The 10057-nt window shown below is 52.8% G+C and overlaps 1 protein-coding gene across 1 annotated transcript in view; it reads left to right on the top strand.

Moving 5' to 3' along the window:
• SLC1A7 (solute carrier family 1 member 7) overlaps positions 1-10057 on the top strand; it is a 44275-nt gene that overhangs the window by 8824 nt on the left and 25394 nt on the right. The window lies entirely within an intron of this gene.

The raw sequence follows: 10057 nt of genomic DNA, 5'->3' as shown, positions 1-10057 counted from the left end.
TATTAACTTGAGAGAAGACAGTGTGTGTTCACACATTTCCTTTGTTTATTATACAGTTTGGGCTGGTGCAGAGTGGTTGTGTCACTGAAAAACGGAAGTGCTTTCACAGTTTCCTACACAGGGAGAATTAAACCTTCTTGGGGGAAAAATTGACACATTTCTAAGCCCCAGCCCCTCCATCCCTGAACATGTCTTCCTCTGGCTTCAGCTGGTCTGCGATCCATCCATCTATCCATTGGGCGCCCACAGCTCCCTGAGCTCTTGCTCCTGGCCAGTTCAGGGCTGGTGATTCGAGTCCTCAGGGGGCAGCCCTCAGGGGGTCATTGCTTAGGACAGAGCAAAATCAGCAGAGCTGCTCTGACCATTCAGATGTCAGACTTCACACTGGGCTGACTAAACCGGAACTGCCAAAGGGGAACAAGTAGGGGTTTGCTTTAAAATTCCACGTGTGTTCGAGTGGTTAAACAAAACAACACAAAAAACCCTCCTGTCTGGGGATCAAGCCTTCTGGCCGGAGAGCTAAAGAGCTTGGCAGAAGGCTGCTGCTCTGCAGGACCCAGGGGCTCTGCGCTGTACCCCCAGGAGACAGGGCTTGTTCTGCCTGGTAACTGCTCCAGAGCAGGAGCCTGGGATAGAGCTCCCCGCATCCAGCTCTCTGCCCAGCGGGAAGTCTGCTTCTCTCTCTCCCTCTGTGCTCTCCCCCCATCTCTCTCTCAAATAAATAATTGCTCCAGGGCAGTGAAAGGATAAGGATTAAGGCACATTTGCTTCCGGTTCCAATAACCCGCAATTCGGGGCCCCGAAGCCTAGCACCCATAATGCCAGATGTTCCCACCTCTTTCCCAGCAGCAATGCCACCCTGTCCCTTCGCCAAGTCTCTGCAACCAGGCGGTTTCCTCCTTAGTCCCTAAGCATGCCATGTGCTTTTCTTCCTTCATGCCTTTGCTCAGGTCGTTCCTCCTTCCACGAATGCCCTCTCCTCTTCCTAATTAAAGTGCCCTCGCTGTGTTCAAGATCTAGCTCAAGGTTCTGTCTGAAGTTCTCCCAGATCTTCATTTATTGATAACTATCTACGATGACCTGTCTCCCCCGTGGATACTGCTCATACCCCAGAAGTACTCAGTACTGTCTGTGAAATGAATTCACAGTCACTGCTGGCATAGCACATGACGGTGTACAGACCCCCCCCCCTTTTTTTTTTGCATAGTAGTGACATAGAAATAAATCAGCATTCCTGTCTGGACTAGCCACTCCTACTGCTGAATCCAAGCCAGCACCTGGCCTGAGCCCCCTCCTCAGACGGGCACGCCATGGCCCAGCTGAGTGCAAGCTGCCGTTGGCCAGTTGTGGCTTCGTACTTCACAGAGAGGGCGGTGGGCCCTCGGTACTGGCCGGCATGGTTGAAAACCTGCAGGAGACTGCCGGGGAGCAGCTGGGGCTTTGAAGTCCCTCACTGGAGGTCTGAACCTGACCAAGTCTCTCAGCATCTGAGCCTTAGTAACCTGCCCTGTATAATGGGGAGACACCCACCTCCCTTCTGAGAATGAAATAAGATAATGTCCTTGGAGCGCCCAGCAGAGCCCCTGTTACAGGATGAATATCAGCTGTTTTTTCTGACTCATGAAAGCTTCACCAGGCTTCTCCGAGGCCCAGAGATGTTTCACGAAACCCTCCACCTGGGTTTGAGCTCTCAGCAGGCAACCCCCTCGAGTGACCTCTTCCTTCTTCATGCTTTTACTCAGCACCTGTCCTCATCACTTCCTCTGGGAAGCCTCTCTGTGCTCCGGCGCACTTGGGAACATGGATACACCCGCACACCTGTGTTCGTGGCAGCCTCAGCAGGCACACAGACAAGGCACCATGTGTGTCCACGTGACATTCACGTGTCGCCCTTGCCCAGAGTCATTCCAGGTGAGATGGTTGTCACGGTCGCCTCATTCTCCAGGAATTCCTAGAGCCTCTTGCTTTCCTCTGCCTTCACATTCCTGCAACTAGTCAGGGGACAGCCTTTGCCAGTCTCCTGTTCACACACAGATCCCTTGCTTCGAACCGTGCACAAATTTAGTAATTTCACTGACAGTTGGGGGCAAGATCACAGGGAAGGATCATATTGAGAAGTGTAAGCCCTTCGGCCATCTCTTGGTTCTCTCTCTGTGTATATTAGTTATCTATTACTTGGGAACAATTACCACAAACTTAGCCATTAATTATCTACCACTTTCCAGGGGTCGGGAGCCCAGGCATAGCTCAGCTGGATCCTCTGCTCAGGCTCTCATGAGGCTTGAATGAGGTCTCAGTTGAAGCATTCGCAGAGCTGTGTTCTCATCTGAAGGCAGAGCCAGGGAAGCATCTATTTCCAAGTTCATCTGGGTCACTGGCAGAAGTCATTTCCTTGTGGCTATTTGTCTGAGGACCCAGCTTCTTAATAGCTGTCAGCTGTAGGCCATCCTCAGGTCCCAGAGGCTACCAGCGGTTCCCGGCCTTCTGGCTCTCTTCAAAGGTGATTTCCAACATGGCTTTTGGCTTCAGCAAGGCCAAGAGGAGGATCCCTCACTCTCCAATCTGCTGAGACAGTCTCACATAACATAATCATGGGGGTGATGTCCCATCACCTTTGCCATGTCCTCTTGGTTAGAAGCAAGTCACAGATCCCACCAACCCTTAAGGAGAGAGATGATACAAGGGTGCAGATCACCGCGAGGCGGGGCGGTCAACATAGGGTGTATCCATCTCTTTCCTTCTCTTTCCCCACCTTCCTTCTCTCTCCCCCTATTCTACGACCAGCCAGAAATCCTGTCCTCCTTGGCTTTCAAAAGCCGCCTCGACTCCTGCCCTGTTCCTGGAGTAGGGTGGGGTGGAGGTGCTGCTCATGTCTGGTCCACATGGCTCATCAAGGAATTTCTTCTAAACAGAGACAATGCTCTTATCATAAAAAGAATTCTGAAGAAAATGAATTCCTCTGTCTCTTACAAGACATCACAGGGCCTGCTCTGTCGTAGGTATCTAATAAATGCGTATTAAATGAGTAGAGCAGTGGAGGAGCAGCTGGGGCAGAATTCAGGGGAGTTTCGTGACCAACATTTGAACTGACCCTTGGAGGATGCTCTGGAGTTGCCTTTTAAAGATGTTTTTGTACTTTAAAAAATTCTATAATTATAAACATTTTAGAGAATTGAGAAAAATGATCCTTCTGTCATCCCACAATCCGAATTCTGCCACTGTTATCTTTGCTCTTATCCTTCTTAGTAGTGAATCACCAGGCTCAGGGTGTAATCCTTGGCTGACTGACTCAGAAGTTCACCCTCATCTGAGCCCCTGAGCTGTGAGGCCAGTCCTTGGATGCTGGCAAGGGACAATGAAACAGACAAAATGACAGTTTATTCATTCACAAAGATAAACACAATTGCACAGGTGCACACAGTCTCAGGCCGGGGCATTTTCCCCTGCAGGCTTACCAGTTGGGGATCCCACAGGCTCTGCATGGTCTGGTTCAAGTCAGCACAGGACCCCCTGCTCTGGCTCCCAGATGCTGGAAGTACCCTGTCATTGTTCTTAAAGCAGCCTCAGTCATGCCCTGAGCTTGGTTCCTTGGAATTGAGCTCTGATCCCGTTTCCCTCCTGTTGGGTTAGCCCTGGGGGCTTTTAGCACCAGCAGATCTTGGTCATAGGTACCCTAGTATACCCTGACCCTAACTTCAAATTGCAGGGACCAGGGAGTGGGATCTTAGTCTCTTTTCTCTCAGAAGGCCCCTGAGCCTCTCATACAAACTGAGGCACTTTTCATAACTCTGCATGCGGATCTTAAGGTCCCAAAGTCTTAAGGTGTGTCCAACAAACCACAAAAGTCTCTCCTTTCCCCTGGACTAAATGTGCCTTCTTACCTTGTATTTGCCATTTGAAAATGTTTTCTGTTTTTTTTTTTTTTTTTAAAGATTTTATTTATTTGAGAAAGAGAGTGAGGGCACAAGCAGGGGGAGCAGCGGAGGGAGAGGAAGAGCAGGGAGCCTGATATGGGGCTCAACCCCAGAACCCCGTAAAGATGACCTGAGCTGAAGGCAGACACTTAACTGACTGAGCCACCCAGGCACCCCTGAAAATGTTTTGTTTTTTTTTTTAAGATTTTATTTATTTGACAGAAAGAGATCACAAGTAGGCAGAGAGGCATGCAGAGAAAGAGAGAGAAGAGAGGAGGAATCAGGCTTCCCGTGGAGCAGAGAGCCCGATGCAGGGCTCCATCCCAGGACCCTGGGATCATGACCCGAGCCAAAGGCAGAGGCTTTAACCCACTGAGCCACCCAGGAGCCCCTGAAAATGTTTTCTAATAATGAAAATGGTTGCAAGGAAACTAGCTGTCTCTACCTATGCACACGGAAGCCTCAGACAGAATTTAGAAAATCCTGCCTCCCAGTATACTGGCGCAGGAATAGTCGGATGGTTAGGACCTGCTGCAGAATGGTCATGTCCTTGAACAATGGTCCACCTCCCATGGGTGGTGCTTGGGTGTGTCCTGAGTGCTCTGCCGCTCTCAGCTCTCTTCTTTGTGCCCCAGTGCTGACTAAGCCCACGCTAATCCTCTTCCACTAGAAAAGTCAAGTCTTTGGAGCCTTGGGGGCCTTCCTTTCCCATTTTCTCTCAGTTATAGCACCTGTCACTACTCTGATCACTTTTGCTTTTAATTTATAGTTTATCCCAAACAGTACTGGCAACTTCCTCTTCCTTTGAGTTCTCAGAGGAGACATTACTGTTACTTCCACAAAAATAAGTCTGTGTGTTTTTTTTTCTTTCTTTTTCATTCAACGTGATGTCGTAAGAATTGTCCACGTGGCACCCCCATCTCCATAAACTTGTTTTCATCTTCCACTCGGACGATGCAGAGTTTGCAAAACCCCTCTCCTTTCACTCGACACTTAGGATGCTGCTGGATGTCCTTTTGGGGCATCACTGTGTCCCACAACTCTGGAGTTATGAGCTCTGTTATTTACCACATGCCTGGCCTCAGCCATAAAAGAGACATGATGCCGTCAGCCAAGTGACAAAGCCGTTCCCAGCAGGTGCTTTCTTTATTTATCTTTTTTGGTGGCCCGTCAAGGCCCCAAATGGGCTGGCGTTTGCTTCTGAGCTTGGGAAGTCAACTGCGTCTTGTTTTCACACATCCCCAGACAAGCGACACCGGGAAGAAGGGGTGGGTCAGACCAACATCTGGAGCCAGTGAGGGCCTCCAATTCTCCACTTGTTCTCTGCCAAACCCTCCACTCTCCTCATTCTTCAATTTCTTAAACCAGGCATCATTCAGGGGAAACTGAATCCATGTGTTTGTGATTCACTGATGCTGAGCATGGCACAATGTTTTGTAAGCTTCACATCAAAGCAAAGAAATCCAAGTGTGTATGTGGGTCCACGCAGGAACACGTGGTATGTCTCTTCACGCGTGTGTAGTGTGTACTTCTGTGTGTGCTTGTGCCTTCCTGGGTGTGTGCTGTTTTCCTTGTAAGAATTTTAAACTGATTTTTCTTAGAATCAGGAAATCATGTTTGGCCAGAGAAACCTAACACTCCCTTCTCCCCCTTCCTGAGGAACTCTAGCTTGGCAGAAAACACTCAAACACCCACGTCCTGACTTATTGGAGAAGGTCCTGGGCGGCGCGGCCAATGCAAGTCTGGTTGGGGAGCCAGTGTGCGGGGGGCAATGGCACCGGGCTCCCCAGGTCGCCGTGAGCGGAAGGGAGGCAGGAGGAATAGGCCGTAGGCATGTCGGCTCTGCCCCGCAAGTCATGGGGCAGCCTCTTTTAGCAAAGCTCCTCTGACCTCTCTGATGGGAGCCCTGGGATCTGTCCTTGGCCCTCTTGCCCAGTCAGCTGATGGCCTTACTCATCAGAATGGGGAACATGGCCCAGCTGTGGGCTGCGGGTGGGGTCAGACCAGCAGCTGGTGACTCTGCAAACCTCCCCGGTTTTATCATCCCTCATGGACTCCCATGCTCCTTCTTTCCCCCATCCAGGTAGAGAACTACTCATCCTGCAAGGCTCCATTCAGCAGCCACCTCCTCCGGGAAGCCTAGATTCCCAGGCTGGGCTAGGCCCTGTTTCTGGCCTTTCCCCATCACAGCCAGAACCCAAGGTCGTGTGTTGCCCAGTACAGGTCTCTCCACCAACTGGCAGGAGCTCCTTGACGACCACGAACCCACCCCATTCATTCCTGAGACCCTCAGCACCCAGAGCCAGTGTTCAACAAGGGGCAGGCTGGGGACATAGCAGTTTGGGGAGGCGGGGGAGGTTGTGAAAAGCTCCACTGCCCTTGTCTGTCAGGAGCCACTGCCCTGGAAGGTCTCATTTGAGCTGGAGAGAGCCTCACTTGGGCAGCCTAGCCTGAGCCCTCAGTGGAGAGACAGCAAGAACTGTCTGGCGGAGGGAGAAGAGGCAGGAGACCCATGTTCCTTTCAACTCTGGGGGTGGGGGACTTCTAACCATGACATGGGGACAGTGGTCATAACCAGACATCCTAAGGATGCTGTTCCTCATGGCAGAGATGATGACCGTCTGCCACTGTAGAGCAGAGTGGCCCTCCGTGGGAATCCTCTGGCTCCCTCACACCTGACGTTCTTTGCCTTGGGGGAAAGAAAGCAGTAGGAGTTCAGGTCTTGCGGAGTTAGGAACTGGACGAGACCCTTATTGCCCTCCTGGTAGAAGGTGACTAGGTGACTAGAAAGGTCGATGGTCAGACCGTGAGCTCTGAGGGCTGCTGCTGTGGCTCCTCCAGCTTCAACTTTCGATTCTGTTCAAGCTGGTTATGTGCACATTAGTTGTGAGCTTGTTATCTGCAAGACCCAATGAAGCATTGTTCTGGTGCCCAGTGGTCTGCTGGAAAGGAGGGACCTTCAGAGGGCGGTTGGGGATGGCAAGGCTGCGGTGTCCTGCTAGACCCATGCCTGGCCCACCCCCCAATCCAGCCCTCCTCCTTTCCCACCCCACCTCTGCATTCTGAGCCCCACAACATCTACAGTGGAACCAAAGAGCTTTGGTCTATGTAGCTGCAGAGGGCAGGGCTGAGCCCAGAATGGGGAATTCTCTTCCCTGAATGTGGATTGCATTCTGGCACTGGGAAGGACTTTCTAATAAGCATAGCTAGCTCATATGGAGGGGTTGGCAGAACGTAGTGAGTTCTCTGTCCTCTGAAGTGTGCAAGCAAAGGAGGTAGAGAAACATGTACCCTGGGTAGGGGGTACTGGGACCAGATGACCCTGACTTTAGCCAAGTAGGAGTCTGGGCATCCTGCCTCAGGTCTTAGAAAGAGCTGGCGTGAAGGAGGGGGTGTGGCAGAGCCATCTGGGAAGAGTAATGCGGCGCTAACGTGGCACTTGCTGTCAGCTGCTGGGCCTGTCATCTGCTCCAGGGAGATGCAAACCATGATGCTTGGAAGGGCTAAAGGGATTCTCGTGGACCCCCAGATGCCTCCTTCCAGCCGCCTTTCTGGTGGACTCTCTGCAGCTGCATCCCAGGGCCGGCTTGAGGGAGCCTCCCTGACTGGGTCAGCTGAGGCCAGAACCCGGGGCCTTGGCCATGGGGCTCTGGGCTCCTTCCTGTCCCAGACATCCTAGTGCTGGGATGTTGCGACTCTGGGTGTTGTCATGCTAGTAAACCAGGCTTTGAATCTACTTATTGGGTGGCCATCGCAAGTTGCCTGCACACCTACAGTCACTGGGCATTCGCTACTTCTCAAGGTGGTCCCTTCCAGGGCAGAAAGTTATTCTTGGTGCTGAGCTGAGAACTTCACTGTCACTTGCTACAACCACCTCCCCCCGCAAATCCCAGCATTCTACAGGTTTGCTCTGCTCCCTGCTCCACAGATCCCACCCCCCACAACTGGTTCCCCGGGCCCACAACTCTGTCACCACCACCTACCTCAGCAGCAAGGCACACACCTCTGTCCCCTGTCCTTTTCCCGGTGGGTCTCAATGTCAGTGCACGTCCATGGCCTCGTCCATAAGCTCCCAGGTTTCTGGCCCCACAGGCAGAGGAACCACTGGCCCTTCAGCAGCCCCATTCCCTACATGACTCAGTCGGCTGGCAGCAAACCAACCCTGAAGTCCCTTCCCATGTGCTGCTGCTGTGGCTCAGCCCCCCACCCTCACCCCAAAGTCTGTGACCTCCCCAGTTGTGGAAGCCAGGTCTGGCCCAACATATGTCCGTGCTCAGTTTTATCAGGTCAGAACTGGCCCGAGGGGCCAGCCTGCATCATCCCAACTTCCTCGTCCCATACGTTAGCCCTTTCCCCCAGCTTCCTGTCCTCCCCAAATCTGATCCACACGCTCTCAGTAGCCTTGGCCAAGCCATTGATAAAAATGACCAGGAAGGGTAGGCTGAAAGAAGAGCGCTGGATCACACCTCCAGGGACCCTCTCAGATTCTCTTCCCCTGGGAGAGGACACTGCCTGAGACAGTCCCTCCCAGAAGTTCCCAGCTATCCCAAAAGTTCCAGTGCCAACGTCACAAAGACACACAGTGTCGGGGGAGTCCCCTAAACCTGGCAAAGGGCCAAAGCTGGTCTAGGGGACTTGCTCTCAGGGAACCCACACTGGGTGCCTATGGTCATAAGAGCCAAGTTGACCTTTTAGTAATCTCGTCTAGAATGGCATCCTGGTTTAACATCACACACTCAACAAACCTGCACCCAGACCAGACCAGGCCAGGCCCTGGGCTCTGAGGACCTGCACTGAGCCCGATCCAGCCCTTCCCTGGAGGAGCTCATGGTCCACCGGGGCAGGCAGTCTCAGAAGGGATGACATGGCTAGAGCAAACGCTAATAACTGGAATGTACTGAATATTTATGATGTACCAGCCACCACGCTAAACGTAGATTACCCCTCACCATGAGCCGTCATTACCTCCGTTTGATCCTCCTGTGGAAACTGAGGCACACAGAGATTGGGAACTTGATGAGGGCCCCCAGCTGTTGAGGGATATGAGTGGGAGCAGGCAGGAGCTTCCTCACCCAGCCAGGCGGGAGGTGGTGCCAGAGTGGAGACTGGACAGGTGAGCAGCAGTAGGAGGGGACAGGAAAGGGAAGCAGGAGGGACAGGGGCAAGGGAACTGGGTTCCTCTGGAATTCCCTGCTTCCCCAACACTCATGCCCTGCCAGCTTACTGGCTGGGCTCTGGAGATTCAGAGGTGGGCATACCAGTAGAGTGGCCCCTAACTGGGAAGCACAGGGTTCCCTCGGGTGGAGCATGAGGCGGCACCTCAAGGAAGTCTTCCCAGAAGAAAGGACATCTAGGCTGGCTGTAGAAAGCAGGTGGAAATGGGTGGGGTTTGGGAAATGTGTGTGGGTGGAAAGAGAGAGAGTTCCAGGCTGAAGGAATGACTGTGGAAAGGTGGTTCAGGGAGCAGCAGGGAGACCAGGGTGGCTGGAATACGGGCGAGGAGCTAAGACTGAGTCAGGCCACACTGGACCCAAGGCCATGAAGGAGGATGCAAAGTTCTGAGGGCAGTGGAGAGCCACCAAGGACTTCAAATGGGGTGGGGAGTGGCCAACAGTCCAGGTGTTCTGTCCAGTGTCCCCAGCGCAGAGCACAGCAGCAGTGGTGGCTCCCGCGGTCAGGTGGGCATGATCCCCACCTCAGCAGCTGGTGCTAGAACCAGGTGATGGCCAGTAAACAGCCTCTTTTGCCCTCCATGAGAAGCCCAGCAAGCTGCTGCCTCCCTTCCCCCAACCCCTGCAAGTGGAGCAGTTCCCAGATTGAAACGGGCTGGGCTCCCCAGTCACTGCAATCTCTTCATCCACAATCCCTTGGCTCTGGGTGGCAGCCATATGGCTCCGGGGGGAGTCCCAGACCTCTCAGCTCCCTAAGGCTCTTCCCCAGGGCCCTGAAGGACCATGGAGGTTCCAAGGAGCGCCTAACCAGACTGGGATAGGTGAGGCAAGGTTACCTTTCCTCCCCTCACTGTAAATTATGTGCTAGAAGGGTGATCCTCAAAGAATCTCCCCCTCAGTCTAGAAGCCTTGATCGAGAATCTGAGCAGTTGACTGGTCATCCAGGCTCCACCTGGATACCTCCAAAGACAG

This window comes from Mustela lutreola, chromosome 10 (assembly GCF_030435805.1).
Source record: "Mustela lutreola isolate mMusLut2 chromosome 10, mMusLut2.pri, whole genome shotgun sequence".
Classification (NCBI taxonomy): domain Eukaryota; kingdom Metazoa; phylum Chordata; class Mammalia; order Carnivora; family Mustelidae; genus Mustela; species Mustela lutreola.
The sequence above is the reverse complement of the archived record's forward strand: the minus strand, read 5'-3'. Positions and strand labels throughout refer to the sequence as shown.